Here is a 25126-nt window from a genome sequence, read left to right on the forward strand (position 1 = left end):
TATTGACTACTGTACACTCTTTAACCCTTATCCTCGAGTGGCCTCTGAGCCTTGATGAGCGGTGAAAAAGAAACGTCTAAGCGATATTCCTTGTTCAGAACGAAGTAAAGTAAGATAAATAAAAATATATGAAAACACTTATTATGTATAAAACATTTGGTTACACTTTTCTTCTATTTTCTTAAAATCGGCCATGGCCAAAAAATGAGCGGCAACTTTATGTTAAATTCATAATGGAAAGTGTTACTCGACTTTAAAATTTTAAATATCAGGTTTAAAAAAAAAAGTAACAACGGAATTCTCGGTACTTATGCATTTATGTTACCGTGCTGAAATAATAACGTTATTATGTAGAAATCCATTCTTAACATGGCGAGGGGAGGGTGTTTTGTAGATATTCTGTACTTTCACATAACAATTTAATAATAAAAAAAAGATATCGTAAAACTTATAAAATAGCACGGTAACATAAGGGCATAAGGACCGAATTCTCTAACAAAATAGTAGGTGAACGCACCAAGAACAAAGAAAAAAAAATTGTCCGTAAAATTGATGAAGCAAATAGTGAGTAAATGCCAAAAATGCGTCGCAATCTTTGTTTTTTTTTTTTTTTTTTTTTTACTGTCACCATTTATCAAGGCTTAAAGGTTACTCGAGGATAAGGATTAATGAATGTGAGGTGGGCGGTGTGACAACACCGTGATGAGTGGTAATGACTGTGCTGAGTGGGCAGAATTTGATTATGTAAGACAACGATTAAGCAATAATTTGTTTACATTGAAGTTTTAAATGACAACGTTGTAGTCAGCTGGGAAACAGCCCTGCGGCACCATGTTCTACAGATGGGCAGTTCTAGGAAAGAAACTTTGTTCATGGAAGTTTCGTTTAGTTTTAGTCACAGAGAGGGGGAAAACTTTTTAAAACTGAGTGAAAAAAAAACAGTCTGTATTTTCAGAACAATCGAATACTTCGTAGAGTTTTTATTTTCTTTAAACTAGGCACGGGCAATACTCAAAATGTAGAAACATTTTGACCCCTCCCTTTACTAAAAAATTCACAAAAAAATCAGGAAATTAACCAATTTTAATGCAATTTTCAGTATTTATCAAATAATGATTGCGAAATATAATGAAGTAATTATTTTTATTTAAATCTTAGTGGAAATGTATTATTTTGTTTAAACAAAAAATACCTTTTACTAAACTTATAATTTTCAGTAGTAAATAAAAAACGCAAGAATTTATTTATTTTTTTATATAAATAAAGCATCGTAATTTGTAACAATAAATAAATAAAAAAAATTTTTATACAGGAACATTACAAAAAAGCCCCTAAAGTCCGTATTTATGAATTCGATATAAGTCGAAGAAAAATGAATTTCTCGAACTACGGATATTACCATTGAATTAAGCATTGTTTATTTAATATTTTCACACACAAAAAAGTATAATAGCAAAAATATTTCTTATTTTTTTTAAATTACAGATTTCGCATAATTTTTATATGCAAGATTTTAATAATTTCCTTGCTCGCAAAAATGTGAAACTTTCGGCGTAACATAATTTTTATATAATCTTGAACAATAATTAAAAAAAACTTAATTCAAATACAGAAACATAAAAAATAATTAAATTAAAAAATGATAAAAATTGATACAAACGTTCAGAATAGAAATGTATGGATGCACGTCTGGAGGGGGGGGGGATTTGACACCCCTACCTCCTTTTACGATGACTTCATTTTGAAACAGCGTTTCGATTGGCTGAAATTTTGGGCCTCCATATAATCGTGTTTACATTTATTTTAGTTTGTTGCGTTTTTGGCGAACGGTAAATTGCTTGCTTTTTGGTGGCTAATTAAGTTGTTTTTGCACAAACAAGGTGTTTTTTTAATTTAATTCAATATCTTAGGACTTTACTAATTATCTTTGAAATAGACCCAGAAAACTATTACTTATCTTTTAAAGGATTTTTACAATGGATTTATTTAACTTCAAAATTTAGCTGAATTGGTTAGCTCACCGTGAAAACATTTTCCATAACTTTTTTTCACGTGTACAAATATTTTTTTCTTTTAGGAAATTAACTTTAGTCTCTAATCTTTCAAATACAATCAAAAAGTAGTCGGATACCTACAAAAACAAAAAAAACATGGTAAATCGGCTTTCAAAACTAGGTCCCCCTATTTTTGCCCGCCCAGTTTTGCCCGTACCTACTTTAAACTAAAAAAAAAAAGAGAGAGAAAACCCACAAAATTAACGACATTTTAATCAGTGGTTGCTGTGTAAGTTGTACATCTTTAAATTCATATATATTTAATAGATGCTAAATTGTTAAGTTTTGAGAAAAGCAAAAACCATGAATACTTCAAGAACGGAGAAGAAGAATTAGTGAATTGTTTTTTTCTTCTGTTTGTTTATTCGTCTTTTCCGAACCTCTCCAGATTAGCATCGAAATCAGTGACGGCTGCTGGGAGGGAAAAACATGTCGGCGTTGGTGTCTACGCGTGTAATGGCGTCCGGATGGTTCTCGAGAGCGGAGGTGCTGGCGGGGCGGCGATTGCCGTGTCCGAGTTGAAAACAAGCGGTATGTAACACGCCGCAGATGAGGCAATTTGTAATTGAGTGGTTATCAGTTTGGAAGATGACCGACCTTTTACTACTCACCTCCTTCCGCCGTCGCTGCCCCGTGATTAACAGTGAGTGGCCGATTAGCCTTCTTCTTCTCTCCGTGATCGCAACTTATCTTGCGTCTGATAGGTTTTTGACACTTCCCTTGCAGATCATATTCAAGGGAGGGTCCTTAACCCACAACTGAGACCCTGCTATCAGTTAAACAGGAGAGAAAACCCTGACACGCTTTACGACTTCTATCTCTACATTTTTTTTAATGTTTCTTTCGGGGGTGGGGCCCCCTTGTTATCCAGTTCGGTTTGCTGGCTTTTCGTGGACTGAGATGTGCCAGACCTCGCATTGGCCCCATCACTTCTCTACCCGACCTCTTAAGGTGTAGTTAGTAAGAAAAAAAAGGTATGGGGCGTTCACGGCGAGGGGTGGGGCTAAAACTAGGAAGAAGATGCAATTGCGTGTATATTAAGATGCCTGGAAACTTGGGATTTTTTTTAAAACTATGAAGATGGTGCAGTTAAATCGACAGTGTAGAGATTATTTATAAAAGTAGACACGTAGATTTGTGGTCGGAAGGTGCAAGTTAGTATGGAAGACCTATAGGGTTGGACGACGATGATTTGAAAGTAAACATCAAAGGAATCCCTCCCTTTAATCGGATTCTTCATGTTTGCGTAATTTTGAAGCATGTGATCATACAACAGTTTCTTACTTTTCTTACGTGGCCCTTTGCATTATTGTTGCAGTGTGCAAGACATTTCAAGCTATATCAGTATGAGCAGTAGAGAGCAGACAAGACAGTTTTGAATCGTACGGTCCTCCTCCAAACATTCGCAGATGGTTGGGCCAATTTTATAGCCCCATTTGGTCATAACATTTGATCGCTGCATTCCTGTTCACAGTCAATTCAGGGTTTTCCACTAGAGATAGGGTGCTTCTGAATCGGGAGGATGAACCTCAAAGAGGGGTCATTCTTATATTAAACTTTGATTAGCGATTTTGCAGTGATATCGGAGCTCCCCATCCCTTGGGGAGCGCAGACAATGCAAACTATTGTTAGAAGGTATGCAATTGCATGAATTGATCACATATAACGCCTAATCCTGTGTATGACAACAAATAATTTCTTGGCATTCTAGTTAGAACCGGCATATAATATCTATCCTGCCTTCGACCGGTGAAGATACTCCTTCTAAACTGAGGACAATTGTATTTTTGTCCAAATCTAGATGGTTCTTTTTTAGGAGCTGGATTTCTCAAAATTAAAAACTGACATTATGTCTAACTCTGTTTCTATGAAGAAGCAAGTAAATATGGACACGCATCTACATCACGTTGTAAAGTACTCGATTTGTAGAGTTTGAGAGACTTGCCATATTTTTCCGGTCCACTTGTTAGAGTATCGTCCATGGGGAAAACAGGATACTATTTACAAGCTACTTACGGCCACAAAAGAAATTAATCTGCAACACATATACATATAATTTGTTTTTATTTATATAGACAAATATTACATCACTGAACATGCTATTTATAAGAATGAAATATTAAATCGAGAACTTAAAATGGGAGGGGTGATATAAATAAAAAATATGGTTCACTTCGTTCATTTAAGAACCAGCTGCTTTAAATAGCAGACTAACTTTATTTCTGTCGCCTGACGAGGAACTTTTTTTTTTTTTTTTAAATACAATAATAGTCCGAAACATTAGCATGTTCAGTGTAGCGACTATGTAATATTTGTCTATATAAATAAAAATATTATATTTTGCTCTTTTTTATTGAGCACTCTTAATAACCTCATTTTAATTCATGAGTTTTATCTCCTGAATACCTTTAATTTGATATATATATATATATATATATATATATATATATATATATATATATATATATATATATATATATATATATATATATATATATATACGGTGTGTAAGGTATCTGAGGACACTTTGAACACTTTTAGTAAAACAGAAAATAAAGCTGTTAAATCGATGAAATTTACAATTTTTTTAACAAAGCAATAATATATATATATATATATAATATATATATATATATATATATATATATATATATATATATATATATATATATATATATATTAATCTACGTTTTATTCAGTATATATCCTTTTTCAGCTTCTATCACCAATTCAATTCGAGTTCGAAAGCGAATGCAACTTTGATCAGGTGGTTTTCATTTATGTCTTCCATTGCTCGGGCTATTGCTTCCATCAGAGACGATTTGGTGTCATGAGGATGCTTATTAACTTTCTTTTTCAACGACGCACCACACACAAAAGAATTAAGGTCATGCGAGTTGGGAGGCTATAAGTTTGGTGTGACATGATCATGAAAATTCTCGGCCATCCAATTCTAGATTTGAAGAGATTTATGGGATGGTGCTGAATCTCGTTGGAAGGCACCCTTCCATTAGCTACGTTCTCTATCGAAGGCTTAACATTGGTTTGTAGAGTCTCGACATAAGCATCTGTATTGGTTTTTGAATGCCTCAATTTGTTTAAGAGTTGTTTTGCACGCATTAAACGATTTGAGCTGACCTGAACTAACCGCGTCAACAAACTTATGATTTGTATTCGAGGTTTTGATGAACAATTCCTTCAGATACTTGAACATTTTTGGAAAGATTTCGTATTGGTGTCCCAAGATTTTCTTCGATCATACCATGCATTCTTCTGACAAACTCATATGTTCTGAGTGAGTCAAAAGTTGCCAATGCTGTGTACTCTTGCTCGTGGACAATTCATCATCATTGTTTTTTTTTTTTAGCTCCTTTCTAACTTTGCAAACGAAAGACCTGGCGACTTTTAGAAATATTGCAATATCTGTATGCATATATATATATACATATAATATATATATACATATAATATATATATATATATATAATATCTATATCCATATATATATATATATATATATAATATCTATATGCATAAATACATATATATATATATATATATATATATATATATATATATATATATATATAATAAATTGCACAGCCAAACAGCATCGCAGCCCACAAGAGCCATGACAGTCAACGAACCGGAAGTCCAAGACTTGAGTTTCGCCCTCATTTGGGCTCATCAGTTAAACACATCCGAACTCAGAATTCGAAATCTGAACCCCTTGCATGCGAGGCAAGCACTCTACCAACTGAGCAAACGACTCGCACACAAGAGATTCTATTAACCAAGACAGATCAAGCAAACCGCGAGGAAATCCGACTGTGAAATGAACCTATTTCATCTCGACAAGCGACGCCCTCATCCAACCAGCTAATAACTCCAAGCCGATGTCTCACAAGTAGGGGTTTTAACTCGAAAGGGTGATGCCATCCAGCAATGCTAACCTAACGAGTAACTTATGATAGGATTTTTAGAATGGGAGAGATTGTACCATATATATATATATATATATATATATATATATATATATATATATATATATATATATTAGCCCGGGTGCCCAACGAAAAAAGCGACCCTTTCCTATAGAAAAGTGCCTAGTTGAGGGTTAAGAAATTAATGTTTTTAGCCAATTTTTCGGCATTTGTCGTCTGAATGGTCGAGCTTCAAAACGATCCTGATCTTGTGAAAATCCGTCGCCTCTGTCGAAAGTTTTAGGCAGACATGCAAACATACATACATTTATATATTGGTAGCTCAAATTTTCGACCCAAACCGATTAAAAAGCTTGCCCTATCTCTGCATACCCTTTATGTAAACTTTCAAATTTTTAGACCAGAAATTGTCTGAGTAATTTGGTAAAAACAGCAGAGGTCAATTTTTTTTTTTTACTTTGACCCCTATTATAACCCCTTAACATTTACTGTTTTGGACTCAAATCAAGTTATTAAGTTAGAGCCATGTCCAAGGAACCTATATCTAAAACTTTAAGTGTTTAGACCCAAAATTGGCGGAGGAGTTTGGTAGAGTTCTCAAAGGTCAAATTGTTGAACTTTGACCCCTTAACAGCCAATTTTCTGGCTGAACAGATATTACAAAGATTTTCCCAAATCTCAGTACCCTGTATATCAAATTTCGAGTCTGTAAACTGAAAATTGACAGAGTTATTGCGTAGGAAAATGTAAACAAACAGAGACACAGACCCACAGACACATTCACGTTTATAGATTAAACAAGATTATATACGTATACATAAATATATATGGAAACAATTTTGTGTTTACTGTAAACTTTTTACGCAAATATTATGCAAGTATAAATCATGTAGACTATCTGCATGAATATAATTACACGTAATAGTTAACTAAAGATGATCATCCCATAAGAAAACTGAAAAAAACTAATAGGGAAGTAATTAAAATGAATGTTTAAAAGAATATGCAAATTAGCTAGATCTTTGGCTAGTGAATGAGATTCCACAACCCATGTATAAGAAAATTGTATTTTCTTTTTAAATAAATAGAAAAGAAGGTTTTTAATATGAATATCAATACATACAAAAGAAAAACGAATTTATAGGAGTATAGATAGATATAAATACATAGATAGAAGATGTATATTATGAGAATAATGGAAATAGTATTCCGACGAAATAGAGAAGTAAAAAGGAACAATCCGAGTTATGAGTTCATCAATATTTCGTCTGTATTTCGTCACTTCCTCTGGATTTCGCTAACACGGCTGAATGTCAGATACAAAATAAATTTGTGCTTGACCAGAAGAAGTCTCGAAATAAAGACGAAACTTTGATGAACTCGTAACTTGGTTTGTTCCTTTCTCTCTCTCTCTCTCTCTCTCTCTCTCTCTCTCTCTCTCTCTCTCCTATATATATATATATATATATATATATATATATATATATATATATATATATATATATAGATGATATTGAAGCTACTAAAATGAAAGGACTCATCACATTAAAAGTACACACAGGTCAACGAAGCACCATAATAACCACAAACATGTTGATAAAGAAAATGATTAATATAGCTAAAAGATAAGCCAACTGTCAATGAACAAACTTTATTTTGATTAGCTAGCACGCGTTATAAATTTTTCCAAGCTAATGCGTTATGCTTCTACTGTCATGTAGATTCCATAGATATAGGTGCTGTCTGGTTACAAGAGCGCTGCTGCAGCCCTCTATCTTATGTGTTTTCTTTTTTCTTCTCTCCTTGCTCCTCTTGGTGTATGCCTTTACAGCTCCTTTCCATCGGCTGCGATCATCAATTCCGTTGTCTCTTGAGACAGACGTATGCCAACAACAAGTTTCATATGAGACGTTATGTCGGGGAGAAAAGTGTCATATCTGTTTTGATGTTACACCCGAAAATGACTGATATGTCGTGAAACACCGAAAGTGGCTTTACGTAATATCATAAAATAAAACATGATTCGTTTTTTAAACGAAATAATATTTAAGGCGGTACATAAAGAAGAAAATGTTGGGGATCTGGTTGGTCTCACTAATTCGACTGACAACTTGTTGGTTTTCTTCTTACAAATTAGTACATACATACATACATACATACATACATACATACATGTACTATTTCGTGTGTGTGCGTGTATGTATATTATATATATATATATATATATATATATATATATATATTATTTCCTTTACATCAACCTGCTGTCTGTTCACGTTTTTTTGCGTATTTTTATCTGCTCGTGCTATCACCAGACTTGTCTCGTACGCCTCACATCCCGCCCATATCTGGATTTCGCTAACAAGGCTGAATGTCAGATACCAAATAAATTTGTACTTGACCAATCTTAATTGAAGATATCAGGTTGCAAGATGCCAGAACCCTAAAGGGTTTTTTTTTTCGAATAAGCCTCTACCCCCCTCAAACACACCCGCTATTCATTCCCCACCACATTACCACTACGACCAGTACAATCAGTTACTTAAAAGATGTCTTGAACTAGTTTGTACATGAGAGGGAGGGGGCGAGCGGGTTTGGCCATGTATTACTAATCTTAAGTACATTAATCTAAGAAAGAAGAAAGGAAAAAAACAGTTTTAAGCTCTAATGTGTGTGTGTATGTGTGTGTGATATGTAAAATCGCTTAGTGAGAAAATCAAGAACAATAGTATTTAGAAATCCGTGACAATGTTGCACATTATGTGTATATATACTCATATCAGAGAGTCGTTCGTTCCAAAATTAAGGTATCCAATTTTAACAACAACAACAACAAAAAACCCAAAACAGACAAAACAAAACAAAAAAATCTTGAGCAAGTTATTGTATCCTAGAATTTATTTTTCTGCATTGTCGCCACATTCTCAAGGCACTTTTGCCAGTGATAGTGTGGTGGCTGTGCATGTGCGTCCAGAATGCGCTTTGTCACGCAAATCTCTACCGTAACTCTCAAATCAATGAATCCATCTTCTAACGATACTGGCATCTATTGCATCAGCTTCGTAAAAGATCAACAGGCGCTGGTGAATGTTGATCAGTTCATGTTTTTCTGCATGAATGAATTCAGTAACACATCTCTCCGCTTCTGACGCACGTCTATGGCAAGGGTTGCTTTCTTAGCGTCTCACACCGTCAATATCTACAACAGAGAGATGAAACTTTCAGGTCATGAATACATAAGTTCAGTCATTATAACAATGCAATTTGCACTTAGCTAAAAATAGGAGGCATTACTTTTGGAACACTCGTCGTAGATTTAGCAAAATTGTTGACCATAACAGGATTTACTTGCTTGATTATACGTTTTTATTTTCCAGTGTTTATATTGGTGAGACCTATAATAGCGGAGGTCTAGCACATCGGAGATACGTATTTTTTTTTTTTTCAAATATCTTTCCAGACAACTTGAGACTATACCTAGCGTATCAACCGGAATTACTTGAGTTTTAACCCCGTGCACACGTCTTACCCCGAGGCTAACGGAGCACACTTGCCACACTTCTCGTTGTCGTTCTCTATCACAATTTGTTTATACAACCTAGCTACGCTACTTTTAATGCGGAATATACCAAACATTGCCAAACTTTTCTTGACTTGATGTCCATGGCATGCAACTCCTTGTCAGACCACTCGAAAATTCCTGCACTGTACCCTAAACACTGAAAGCCATGCAGTCATCGCCTTGATTAAATTTCTTTCGTACAAATTTAACTTTGCAATCAGCTTCACCCTTTTAAGATACTCCTTTCTGACTTTCTCTTTCATCTTCCTGTTCAGATGTCTACATCCCCTCCAACACTCCCAAAAACCCTGATTATTTTATTTCGTTCCTAACTTCTCCGTTTAGCAACACAGTCTAATGCTCCTTTACTCCCCTTTTCATCCCCAACACTGCACACGTACTAATCCCAAATTCGATCGCGATGTCTTCAAAGTATGCCCCGACGATTCAATTCTTTCAAGAAAATTATTTGTCTGAGTAGGATTCATTTTCAAATGGTCGCCATCTTAAAAGAAGGGCCGTAACATTGTATTCATCCCTGTCGATTTATTTGGAGCAAAAAATAAGATTTATTTTGGGGAAAGAAGCATAGAATAGTTATAAGAGAGAAAACGTAAGCAGATTACAGGTAAATATATTACCTGGCAACGCCGGATAGGTACATTTTAGTAAGAATATCAATCATTGAAGAAGAGCGAATGGAACGAGAAATGCTGGAAATTACTGTTTTGAGAAAGTAGTAGTAGTAGTAGTAGTAGTATTAGTAGTAGTAGCAGTGTAAGAAAAAGAGAACAAGAGGATGATGCAAATAAATTACGTCAATGAATAGGAAATAAGAGAAAAAAAAAAGAGACAGAAGAGAAAAAATATGTAAAACGTACCAAGGATAACTCATGGGTCGTCAAGTGCTTTGTAAAATTGAAATCATCTAATTTTCAATTCTTTTGCTACATAATAAAATATTTCTAAAACAAAAATAAATAGAAGCTTCCAGTATTGAGTACGATTAAGAAAATGTGTGTGAGTTTCTTAATTGCTTGAGCAGCCACAGACTGGACCGCAACTTTCGTAATCAAATTTACATGAAGACAACATAATTAGATTAACATATATTACATGAAAATTTTATTATTTATAAACTAGCAAGGAAACCCGACGTTTCCCGGGATTGAATGATGATCAACGAATATTCCTTTTATTGTCATAGAAATCCGTGAAATCGCACCGGAGGAAGTTTGACATGCCTCCATGCAGTAACTTAGTCCAAAATATATGTTATTCTACATTGCACTCTAGAGAATCTGCTGTATCTTTTACAAAATTCTTTTATATAAACTTTATTCCAGTTAACGAAAAAAAACATTAAGAAATCTATGTGAGGAGTTTGAATCGACAGACCACGTCATGCAAAAAAAAAAAGAAAAAAAAAAAAAGAGCTATCAACTTACCCACAGTAGAATTTTCACGGCCCGTTGTTCTGTCATTGTTGCTAAGCGATGACATGGAAAAAATGGCTTTACCAATGATAGATAAATTAAAATAACTGTTCCAATTATCGGTAATTATCGGGGATATTCTGAGACAAAACTTAACTAAGATCACTCCAAGACTTAGACACTAAAGTTCTGTAAATTTTAAAGAAAATCTGTTCGGCCGTTTCAGGTCTATAAAGAATGAACTCTCACACACAGAGAGACAAAATTGCATTTATATAATTGTAAAAGAGATAGAGAAGAGATAGTCAGTGTTCAATTTTCTTAATCTCATTTTTTTTTTTGCCTTGTACATTTCTTCGTAATACTAGTGTAAGGAATGAATTTAGTACGTTTATGTCAACGAGCGTTTTCGTTATTCCTAAGATGTGGGGTGGGTGCTTTTTGTAAATACATGAAGTAGAAATAAAAGAATTAAAATTACCAACTTATTTCATATGAGTTTTAAAAAGGGTTCTTTGAAGCCTTATTTGAAAATCCTAATCAATTAAAAAATAGTTATTGCGTTTGTAGATGTAGACCAGTTGAGGTAGTTGGATCCGTTAACTGAAGATGTCAAAAGAAAACATTAGAGGAAGTGATAAAGATGGACATATGAAGAAAGCGGGAGAAATAAAAACCTGGTCAGTTTGGAAGTCAATTCTTAATATCCGGTAAACACGTACTAGCACGTAGCATAGACAGGATGATGATGGTGGTGGTGGTGGTGGTGGTGGTTATAGCAACTTTATATTAACAAATAAATGTAAGTAAAACAACAGATTTGAAATATTACAAGTTCTTTTAAAGAGAACGAGTCTTTTGTAGAAAACAACTGATAGAAAAATTAGTTTTGAAAAAAAGAAAAAAATCCGCATAACTATGCCGTTGACACACCTATGTTTTAAAAATCTAGCAAAAATCAAATAATAGTCATATTTACCTGAAATTTTCGATATTTATTCATTATTAAATATACTTACATATAAAAAGTAGGTTTCGTTAAATATATTAGAGGATTTTTTCTTTTCAGGTGTTCTACCCCCCCCCCCATATTTCATGTTACGAAAACTGAAAAAAAATAAATGTAGGTCGATAAAAATTTCAACATTTTTTAAAACTGGAAAGATCAAATAAATAAATAAAATATATATCTCTCTCTCTCTCTCTCTCTCTCTCTATATATATATATATATATATATATATATATATATATATATATATATATATATATATATATATATATATATATATATATATATATAATCCCATCATTTTTTTCACTTACCTCAAAGTTGTAAATAAAATTGGACATAAAATCATTAATATTATGTAAAAAAAAAAATGAACAATTTTTCTTGATTTTTTTTGTCTCAGTAACATAATTATTTGAATTACAACAAAAAACCGGAATTCTAAAAAATAATTATTTTTTAAAAGCTTTAAATGATATTAAATTCAAATATTATGCGATATGAAGTTTAAACCGAATTTTTATATAACAAGTTTCCAATATTAAAAAAATATATTCATATAATATATGACTCTTGAGATAATAAAAATTGCAAAAGAAAACTCGACTAAAAAAAAAGTTGTTTCGATTTGATTATTTTAAATGACAGAGGTTGAAATTAAAATTTGCCCTTTTTTTCCAAAATATACGGAAGTCTGTAAGGACAAGCATTTGTAGATACGTGTATCAACAGAAAATTAATTTTATCGTCTGTTTAGTTCGTTATTAAAAATCTATTTGCTTATATTATTTTTTGTACATTTTTATTCATTTTTTTATTGTATATTTTATTTATTAAATTTATCGTTAAGAGTAGTAGTTGAGGGGCAAAAATCAGATGCTCACAGTATTAATACTGGAGTCCTTCAGGGGTCCATACTGGGCCCAACTCTTTTTCTGATCTACATTAATGATTTTCCAAATCACATCCTTACATCATTTGTAGACATTTATGCTGATGACACTACCATTTATGGTAGCACATCTAAGACAGTAAACGACCAAGTTCTCTCCGATTCTCTCTCCTCTGATCTTGAGCACGTGGTATAATGGGGAAAGGAGTGGCTGGTTACTTTTAATGCATATACAACCAAGCTTCTAGCTTTACATCATAAACATTCTGATCCACATCTGGCATCAATTGAAATGAATGGCTCTCGTCTTCAGGAGGCCTCAAGTTTTGACAAGCTTCTGGGCTTGACCGTTACTCCTGATCTTAAATGGAACATGTACATCAAATCTGTTGCCAAGGCCGCTGAAAAAATGGTGGGATCTTTCAATCGATCCAGTAGATATCTTACTGCTGATGCAATTCTCTATCTATATAAGAGCCAGGTACGTCCAAGGATGGAATACTGTTGTCACATCTGGGCAGGAGCTGCTAGAAAGGACTTGTCCTGCCTTAATAGAGTTCAAAATAGACTTCGTAGCCTCGTAGGAGATGTCTTTTTCTCTTCCCTGCAACCTCTATCTCACAGAAGATATGTTGCGAGTTTGTCTCTGCTGTATCGTTATTTTCATGGAAAGTGTTCGACTGAGCTTCAATTTATGGTCCCCCCCTCGCCTAACTTTCACAAGAAACACTCGTCATGCTGAAAACACTATCAATAATTCCCCCCACTCTTTATCTGTACCTAAACCTAAACGTAGATTCCATGAACAAAGCTTCTTTCTTAGAACTGCACGCCTGTGGAATTGTCTTCCGTTTTCCTGCTATCCAGCTGACTACAATATGGTTGTCTTCAAGTCTAACGTAAACAAGTTCTTGATGAGCCGTTCCATATAAGTTAACAAATTTACCGAATTTCCATTACTAATGATTACTATATTGTCCAATTTCTACTGTACACTCTTTAACCCTTATCCTCGAGTGGCCTCTTGGCCTTGATAATGTGGTGATGCCTGTGTAAAAAAAAAAATTTTGAATTCTTTTGCGAGCTTTTTTCTTATATCTTCAAATTATTAACACGGACTAGTTGTTTTTCGTAATATATGAGAAATTACTTTCTTGTGAACTTTATGCACTTATTTTACCGTTCTAAAATATTAACGATAGTAAAATAACGTCATTTGCAAATAAATTTTATAGTGCTAATGCTCTTCCATAGAAATTACAATAAACACACGAACTGACGACGCCGTGTTTTTTGTTTGGTTTGATGACGTAGTACACAACATTTTGGAGGTACCTATAGATTTGGCTGTACAAAATTTATAATTCTTACTGTGGGACATAACATAAAATGGTGGACAGTTTTCTATGAGAAAAGAAGAAAAATATAAGAGAAACTCTCTTCTTATGCAAATGCTTAATGATGAATGGATTCCATCTTGATGAGAAGATAGTAAAACTTTTACTACTGCTACTACTACTACTACTACTACTACTACAGCCCACATTTTGTTTCTTTCATTTGATGTCGAGACTATTATACAAAAGAACCATAATTTAAAATTGAAAAGTGAAAATTATTTCATCCGGTGGCCAAAATGTCCGCATGCCATTTGACTTTATATACATTCATTGCCCTCCCCTCTCCTTCTTCACTTCCCCTCTCGCAGCCATTTCCACATCTGGCTATTAGATTTCCTTGGTTGTATCGCATTGTAGTGGAGCCGGCCGCCATAACAACAAGTAAAAGATGAGATGATGGCGGAATGGGTGGCTGTACGACTTCCCTTCTTCGTCTCCTATTATCCCCTGTCCGCCATGTTCGTATGTTGATGTGTGCCTCCTTCAATAGTGAAATCTGAACAGGTTACACTTGATCCCACTAAACATGTCTCGATTGGTCGCCTGACATTTTCTATGGAACGCCAACAGGAAGCCATTAGCTCGTCTAGTGCTGCATCCGAAACTTTTCTTACTCTTTTTCGTGGCAATGACAAATTTGAATCGTTTAGTCACAGAAGCAGACACTGTCCGCACGGTTCCGTTGAGATTCTTTCTGTGTGTGTGTGTGTGTGTTTATTTTTTTTTTTTTAAATAAATTCCATAACTTTCTTTTATTCAAAATCAGGGTTTCTCCACCAGAGGGGAGGATATAATTTTAGGGTTTTACATAGAGCGACGTGGAGAACTTGAACTCCAAATTGTCTGACTTACAATATTAGGATAGAGATCTTTCTATTAACTGCAATGAAAGTTGTATAACAGTTACCGGTGCGGACTAGACGTGCAGTGTACAAATATCACCGGGCCGTGAAGTGATATTCTCTAAAATCTATCTAGTTCTACTTACTATAAAGCGAAATATTAATGTAGACTAAATTCTGGAACAGGGCAACAAGTCTAGAATAAATAATCGGAATTATACCAGCACTTCTCTATTTGTTCTGGCGTTGCTTCTGCTGGTCTTAAAGTTCTCCCTAATGATACCCGATCTGAAGTATAGCTGGAAAGTGCGAAATTGTTGCTCCATTATCAACTCATCGCACACAATATAATAAAATACATATAAACGTTTGTTATATATAATCTATTTTACGGCATATCAACCTTTTGTCCTATTCAATGCAGAAATAATACCAGATGTAAAGGATTCAATGAATACGATAAAATGGACACATTTTGCTATTTTGTCCATAATTGGGGAGAAGAAATGCTGGGTTCGCACTCTCCCCGAGAGAGGGGGTTTAATTTGAATACATTAAATTCTAACTACGGTTCGAACTCACCATATTCTGAGATGGTTCCCATAACACTAATAAGATGAACAATTGGAAGTACGCAATTAAATGTTGAACAATGGTTGAATAAACTCCTTGGACTGTTGTTGCTTGGCTTTTTTAAATGGATAAAAGTTTAGTATCTTATTGTTCATATGCTAAATGTTGATGTTAAAAGTTCTGTGTAGTTATCTACAAAAATATTTTTATGTTTTTTTTTATTTTACTGTTTGACCTTAATAATAACATTATACATATTAACAAATAAGGTTTTATTTCATTTTATTTGATATCTTAACTAGTAGACTGCTCGGCGTTACCCGGTCATAAAATAAGCTTATATTATATTTTGATCTATGCAGATTTAATATTTATTATTACAAAATCAATACTCTATTGATTCTTATATTGTACTCAATAAATAGTGATTTCAAAAGTAAAAAAATTATATGATATAGGTGCTAACAGCTAGAATCGAAACCAAAACATGTAGCTCTCCAGCATCATTCGCTATCGTCTAACCTAAACTCATGCATACGATAACTTAAAAATGTTGTTAAAGATATAAATGTATATTTGTGCATGCATAGAAATAACACATTTAGTCGACTTATGCCTGCCAAGTTCCATTTTTTTTTTCAATTTTGACCCCTTAGCAGTTATTTTTACAGGCTAAAAAATCAAATCAAATTTATTTCACAGACTCAAATTCTTTATCAAATTTCATGTTCATAGACCAAAAACTTACAGTAGTTTGATAGAGACCGTTCCTCTGGTTGACTAACCCCCCCCCCAAAAAAATACTTAAAAAAAAAATATTCGAATGCTCTCATAATGTTCAAACAGAATTTAATCCACATTTCTAAGCGTCCCCAATCCGCATCGCATTAAAATTAGACGACTGATTAAAAAGTTTATAAAACAGTGACTGAAATTGCGGCGAGAATGTGAGATACAAGGTTGTCCCTGCAATCCAATATGTCCTATGGAAGTGCACGTGAAACTCTTCAGACATTGTTGGTTATTTTCAGCATCTGCTATAAACTTCATACGGTAACAATAAGCTGTTTCTGTTGAACAAAACTCTCTCTCTCTCTCTCTCTCTCGCTCTCTCTCTCGCTCTCGCTCTCTCTCGCTCTCTCTCTCTATAAAACATGTACACAGGAACGTTTTGATCACCTTGTGGAATCCGCATTTTAGATTTGAGACTTACGCCAAAAAGGTACGCAGAATTAAACTTATATAAATATTAGTCGCGTAAAGAAAATAATACCTTTTTAAAATTATATTTTACTTTTACTGAAACTACAAAGAAATAAAGAAAGGTGGTAGGTTTTCATCCGATAGTCATAACTTCTCATTCGAAGGAGACGACGCCATAAAATGGTGTGAACGTCTATTAGCTTTCTCGAGGCTTTCCCTCGGCACAAATGCTTGGCCATTGTTAAAATGTTTTTCCCCGCTATTGACTGAGGTATAACTTTGTCCTGTGCAGTTATAGGATTTCTAACCTTCCAGACCTTGCCTTTTCATCATTGCCTAACTGGTTAGTTTATTGCTAATCACTTGAGGCACCCCTACTGGGAATGCCGACGGGGTTGTCAAGGTACTTTTTGCATGGACATTGTGCTCTTCCTCTAGGGTACCAGCTTTTCAAATCCTATTATCTGACCCTTGTGTCACATTCCATCGTGGGAGGGAGATTGAAAAAAAAAACTTCTTTAAGAATCATCGTCAGTATATACTAAGATAGCTTACTTAAAAAGAAAGATAAAACATGCTCCCGCAGATAAGCTTTAATATCGCTATCATATCCGTGTACGCGGATTTGCTGGCTTCTCTGAGAAAGTTACACCCACCGTCTCGTTAGCCAGTGCCTGTTGCTTCTGGCCGTCTGCATTTCGTCAAAGAAGAATTTTCTAATCGGACATTGTTGATTCCACTTGCAATTAGAATTGGACAAACAACAGAAGGGTGTGTGCGCGTAGGTTGTTTACTGGTAATATTGGCTCAGATGCGCGTGACCTAAGGCTTTTTTATTGCTTGGTCTGCATAAATTCCTTCTCGTTGCCCCCAGCTGTAAGATCGTAAGGTTTTACCCCCGACAATGAGAGCAACTATGCTCAGTGGTTGCATACGAAGTCAGGAAAGGTTTGGCTGAAAACACACAAAGGGATAACGAAGAAACAACGTTACCATTTTCATTCGATTGATTTGTAGGGACTTGTCTCGTCTTTGCTTGCAACATGCAGAGGCAAAGACGACCAGATGATGACGGATCGTCATGTCGACTCTGCTTGAATTTTCACCATAGCCCTGTTAGTCGTGTTTTGACTCTAGTATCGTATGCTGCCCAGCCTCCATGTCGTGGGTTGCCATGTCAGGAACCAGAGTTTGAAATGACATGGCTATTACTCTATAACGTTGCTACAACCTCTACGACGGTGTTGACGGCTTGGACTTTAAGCGGCTTCAAATATACTATTGTATATTTGATAAAAAATGTACAATGGACAAGACATAAGAAAATATTACTAATATCAAAAGTAAGATCTTCTCCCCCCCCCTCTCTCTCTCTCTCTCTATATATATATATATATATATATATATATATATATATATATATCCACATACAGTACTGTTTCGCTGTATCACAGCTCATCAGTGCGGCTAGACAGGCAACTATCTCAAGCCAGGACCGAAACCCGACCGCCCAAACGAACGTCAAGGCTTCTCACTATTACGCTATACATCTGCTGCTGTGCGGGTAGTGAATTAATGATGTTTTAAGCTCTATTTGTGCGTGTAAATATATATATATATATATATATATATATATATATATATATAGTCATCCACATACAGTACTGTTTTGCTGTTTCGCAGATCATTAGTGCGAAAAGGAAAAATATATCGGATACTTTATTCCAACAGTTGTACATTGTCTTTATCTATCAAAAGAATAATAATTATGATTATGTGTGTGCCTGTAACCGAAACTTCGTCACAGCCATTTCTTTATACAAAGTTATATAATTAGAGAACATTTGTAGATGTTTGCTATAAGGTGCATGATTTGATACAAAAAGTTCAACTTTACTACATAGCAACAAAAATAGCTATTGATTATTCGCTCTCACAGGTGCAGGCAGGTGTCTCTCTATGTATTATCTATATATATCATTACACCTCTCTCTCTCTCTCTCTCTCTCTCTCTCTCTCTTTGTGCCTGCGACTGGGTTTCCTTAACACGCGATCGGGCTAAAAAGGGTTTCTTTTTGCTTTTACATTAGTCTGTGTTATTTTAGCTGGTTTACTTACAAGTGTAATTAGGATATTAAAACTAATAAAAGACAGCCTGTTAAAAAGTTAGACGAGGTGAAAAATCCACTTTTATGCATAACAACATACTGCAAACGAGATTAATTAATTACTCTCTCTCATTCTTTGTTTATGATCTTGATAACAGGTGATCTGTATATTTGAATAATCTATCTATCTATCTATCTATCTATCTATCTAGGTTTATTTCTTCATTTCCAGTCTATGATGAATGAGCTAGCTGGTTATTCTGTCTTTGACCGATGAGATTGGAAATTTTTATTGCTTGTTCACCTCAAACAAGGCACAGTATCACTTGGGTGTAAGGGCTACTATTTGGGACAACATTTGCAACGATATTATGTAGGGAGTTGAGCAGCAAGGTATCTGTTGAACCTCCGCATGTCAGTACAGTCGAAAAACAGGAACTCGAGAGGGAATGCCACAGCCTTGCAGTTCAAGGGAAGAAACACTTGAGTAGAACTTTTTCCAGCATCTATGGATCTCTACAGTGTAGACGTGGAATTTTGCTGCTTGTCAGGTTTGTTGGGTGTATTTTATTATATTAGGTTGGCCAGTCTTTTTTTTTAACCCTGTCTAGGAGTGAGAGATAAACCAGCCCAAATGTGGCAAATACTCCATGCATGGACGAATGATAGATGGTCGTCGTACTCTCAGGCGTAAATAACTTTCTTACACGGTAGAGAGTATTTGTTCGATCGTGTTTTATTCCATATTTTAACATCCTATTTTTTATCATACTGGTCTATCAAGACGAACGTGGTATGACGTCACGTCCATCTGTTGTCGAATCAAAAGCGTTCATTTGTTAATTGAGATAGACGGACAAAAAGGAAAAAGCGATCAAGACCGCATAAAAACTATCGTCATTTCATCACGTTACACTGTAAACTCTAACTAAACCTTATTCTCAACTTAAACATTTATCCCCCCCTCTCTCTCTCTCTCTCTCTCTCTCTCTCTCTCTTTGTATTTGTATCTTTTCGTCTCCATTACTACTTTTACCACTACTCTGTTGTGTTTACTACTTCAATTCCATTTTCCACTTCGTTTCCTTTAGATTTTATTCACGTGATTTTTTTTTGTTGAATCTATATGACGTCCGATTCTTAGCTTTTTTGACGGATAATACTTATTCGAAAACTTCCTTCCCATTACCAATCCTCGCATATCTCTTTCCTCCCACTCCTCCCACCCCCATACTCTTACTACTACTGCCGTTTTCTAAAAACGACAATCTATTACACTCTATTACAGACAACGTAATTTATTATAGTCTGATGTCAGACAAAGGTAAGTGAGAATACCCCTCCCGAAAACAAGTCGAACCCCCTTAAATAGACGCCTGTTTACATCTTAGCATATTGTTCTCTATACCCCCCCACACACTCGCAAGAGAATTAAATATAGATATGTATCTTTTTTTTCCTCCCTCTCCCTCTATATTTCTTTGTTTGTCTTCCTTGCCCTTTCCGTAGAGTTCACTTCTCTCCTATCACTCTCATTTACGTTAGCTTTTCGCTTTTCTCCTTTTCTCAACCCATTTTTCCTAGTATAAGAGCTAGTAAGGGGGAAAAGCCCCGCTTTCTTTCTTTCTTTTTTCTCACCCTTTTCTCTCTTCCCACATTTACCTTTCGCTCTTCTCGGATATTTCAAATTTCGTTTTTCTTTCTTTACATCCTCCCTCACCCTGCCCCGCCCCGCTACCATACTTTCTTAACCGGATATTGTTTATAAGCCGGACGTAATTAACCAATTAATAACTTCAATTGGTATAGCTTTATTCCTGTGAAGCTTAATTGCCATATATTTTCATAAATTACTATATACAGTGTGTGTGTGTGTGTGTGTGTGTGTGTGTGTGAGAAAGAGAGAGAGAGAGAGAGAGAGAGAGAGAGAGAGAATTACCTGCATAAAAATATATTTAGGGAAAAATAATTTTAAAAAAAACGCGAAAAAGCAAACGTGTATAAAAATGAGGTATGAACCCAAATGCCCCACAACATAATCAAAATAATAAGAGAAGATTATGCTCCATCTTGTAGCCATATCCATTGGACATTGTAAGGAGATGAAGGAAAGGTCAATTTATCGGAGGACCTAATGGTTTGGCTCAGAGACTTTGTACTTCATTAAACCACACGAATGTTCTTTAAATGTGCAGATTTAGTATCACATCAATGTCAAGTACAGAGGGGAGAAGTCACAGGCGTAAAATACTTTAAAAATTTGTTGATGGGAGCTTGGAACACTATTCCATTTAAAATCATCAAAAGGGCGACTGAAAGTTTGCTAAACCACCTCCACCTTTGTGCAATTTCCTGAAAAGTATTTTGAACATTTCATGTAACATCTGTGTGTATTTTTTCTTCTGTCTTCTACTTTGAATAATTACGCATGTACGTGTACATACATTGTTTATTGTTACACTTACATTTCTGTATGTTAAGGCAGTCGTGGAAACAGGCAGTAAGGAAAGAAATCGAAATGCAAGCGGTTGAGAGATTATGCGCTGTAAAAAGTCAGGGAAGGCCTTTATTGAAACAATGTTTGGGTGACAATCATCCAAGACGAGTTGAGCCGGTTTCTTCCGTACAACACAAAGCGTTCCTGATGAATACAGACAATGCATAGTAGTCCGCAGTGGCCAAGATAGTGATGAAAAGCCAGTTTTCAAGCAGCAGTAAACACCATAAACCTATAGAGTTGAGTTCGGTTCGACGTCTGCTTTGATAGTATGCAGTTGGCCTCCTGGGCATCTTCACCATCCTTGAAGTTATTCTACAACTATTGATTAGCGAATGAATGCCCCCGAGTTGTGGTAGGCAACGTGGTCAAACTATCAAAGTCTCCTCTTTAAAATGGATTGATAGAGGGAGATGATATTGCAGCGTCCAGTGACAATAATTATTCACAAGATTCTTCGATGCTTACCGGATGCTTTAGCCACTCATTGGAGTAATAATGAAAGACTGTACACGTTTCACTGGTAAAAGAGTCGCTGCATTTCTTTTCTTAGTTAGAGCTGGAGTGACTATTTTTTAGGGGAGTCAGCCCCAATTCTGGACATGTGAGGAGAAGCTGGAACAGCACCAGAAGTGGTGGATCGCGTAACGTCCTGTTTCTTATTTGATTTTTCTGGAATCTACATCCCTAAAAGTCTCACGAGAGCCTTCAGAACGTTTACAAAACCTTAAATGGTCATTCAAGTGTATAGTATGTAACTAATGAACGCACAAGTCCTGTTTCTTATTTAATTTTTCTGGAATCTACATCCCTAAAAGTCTCACGAGAGCCTTCAGAACGTTTACAAAAACTTAAATGGTCATTCAAGTGTATAGTATGTAACTAATGAACGCATTTTGCTATCAAGCACTGTAGTTGTTGTTTTTTCTACCAACAATATCTATCTATCTATCTATCTATCTATCTATCTATCTGTCTATCTATCTATCTAAACTCCAATTATACTATTATTTGAATGTTAATTTAATGCCAACCTTCCTCTAACCCCTTTGTGCTGATGAAAATATTATATATGAATGAACTTGATAACGTCTCTGAAACGATCGTACACAATCCTAAGTTGTTATTGTCTTTAATTCTTAAAACATGTAAATGATCTTGCATTAATTTCGTTTTCCAATTTGTTCTACTTTAGCTTCATATGATTGAACTCCTCTTCTTGGTTGCTTATGACATATGTGCATTATTCTGAACGACTGCTTCTAATTCTGATATTTGTTTCAAAATTATTAGGGTTAGTTATATTGTTACGGATCAGTTGTTGTTCTCGTGTTCTGGCTTCAGACTGTTATTTTTTATGCACCTATAAACTTGAGTTTTTAAAAAAAAAAATTTGTTTTTTACGCCAACATTGATATTAAGAGCCTACTTTTTCTATTTAAAAATTATTAAAACGAACTTAATATACTAAGTCATGGATATGATGCTTAACTAATTTGGATATTACAAAATCAAAGTCGCTAAATTATTAGCCTTTCGTATTCACTTATTGGTAGTTCAAACGGTGATGATGCTGGACAGATAAATAACTACTAAGGCTAGAGCGCTAAACGTTCTGGTTTCGATTCTAACGGATGGTACCCAAGTCATATTTTTTATAACTTTTGGAATATTGACTAAATATTGTATAATAATACATACAGAATTGTCTCCGTAATAATAAATAAGAAGTCTGCATGAATAAAAATGTAATACTTAATCGTATTTTACGACCGAGCAATGCCGGGCAGTCTGCTAGTAATATATATATATATATATATATATATATATATATATATATATATTTATATATATATGATTGCTATGTAGTTTGCTTGAAGCATTGTCTGGGATAGGTGTGTAAAAGAGATTTAGAAGGCTGTCACAATGCGAGGAATGAATTATAGTCGCTGTTGGTAAGAGGAGACGAGAACAAGTGGCAATTTACAAATCAATAAGTACATACATACATATATATATATATATATATATATATATATATTTATATATATATATATATATTTATTCAGTTGTATGGTAAAATGTCTTACTTGTAAGTCTATGCGACGTATTCCATTATTAATATATATAAGTGTCTGTGTGTGTGTATATTTCCCTACGCAATAATTCTGTCAATTTTTAGTCTACAGACTCGAAATTTGATATACAGGGTACTGAGATTTGGGATAATCTATGTGATCGGTTTCGGTCAGAAATTTGTCTGTTAAGGGGGTCAAAGTTCAACGATTTGACCTTTGAGAGCTCTACCAAACACCTTCGACAATTTCAAGTTAAAAAATCAAGTTTTTTGGTCTTTTTATGTGATCCTACATGGGCTTATTTGGCATAATAGAAAGAGTATCAGAGTATTAACCAATCAGGTAGGAAACTAAGATAGGTTTATCTGTCAAGTCATACCAGACTAGAAAATGGCACTTAATGCCTCCCATCCTCTGTTAAACACTCAACATTATAAAGTGAGAATCAGGGGTAATGGAGTAATCCTTAGAGTTATGCCCTCTCTTTCATTTTGATACAGCAACCAATGAAAAGCAGGCATTTGAATCGCACTCAGCTATGTTTGGCTACTTTATTTTTACTTACGTATGTGCTCCGAAACAAACGCACCCCTATCGGATTAAAAAAAAATAAATGAAACAAAAAAGTTTGGAATTTAGAAATATAATCCTCGTTTGAAATTCCAGTGTCGCCCTTTGTGTTTTTTCTTGTAAGTGTTCTGATTTATTAGGGAGTGAGACTTTTAGTGCGAATCATAATGGTCATGTTGATGACCCTGACTCAGTGCTCTGTCACCTGTCAGAAAGGGAAGTGATTAGATTACCTCGACCGCGTTCCTTGTCACCTGCCGTCACCTGAAAGTGACAAGGTTGTGTTGTCAGCAGCAGTATAAACACGGCTTCTCTTCATATCTTTTATCTTGTCCATCCAAATTCTTCAGCTATTTCAGATGAAGACCCCTCCCCCTGCAAAAAAAAAAAAAAAGAGAAAAGAATATTCGAAAAAAAAAATCATACATAAATACTTTTATAACTGACTACTGACAGGTCAAAGGTGAGTAAGACCAGACGAAAAATGATCATCACCATTAATGAAATGAATTATTTCAAAGGAAATTCCCTGTGAAAATTAATCAAAAACAACGTATTTTCGTTTATTTATTTATTTGTGACCTATTTGCGCTAAATAAAATATATTTAATATAATTAATAAACCTTTAAAGTTACGTAATGGATCTTACTTACACTAAATTAACAAAGATAGTTACTTTGCTTAGAATCGATATTTACGGTAACTTATATAAAATATTGAATATTTTTGATGTAATTAGATCACAAATAAGTAGATACACACAAATAAATTGTTTGGACTAGTTTCCTTTAGTATGATTAATTTCCCAACTGTATTTTCTAAAAAACAAAAAAAAAAAAATTAATAACTCGTGGCGCTAAAAGTGATGATCTCCACAAAAAATATATAATTTAGAACTAAAGTAGAATTTAGTTAGCAAATAGCATACAAATGTATCAATTCTTTGATACAACTAT

This window comes from Euprymna scolopes, chromosome 9, assembly GCF_053919585.1.
Source record: "Euprymna scolopes isolate OS-2025 chromosome 9, ASM5391958v1, whole genome shotgun sequence".
Lineage (NCBI taxonomy): Eukaryota > Metazoa > Mollusca > Cephalopoda > Sepiida > Sepiolidae > Euprymna > Euprymna scolopes.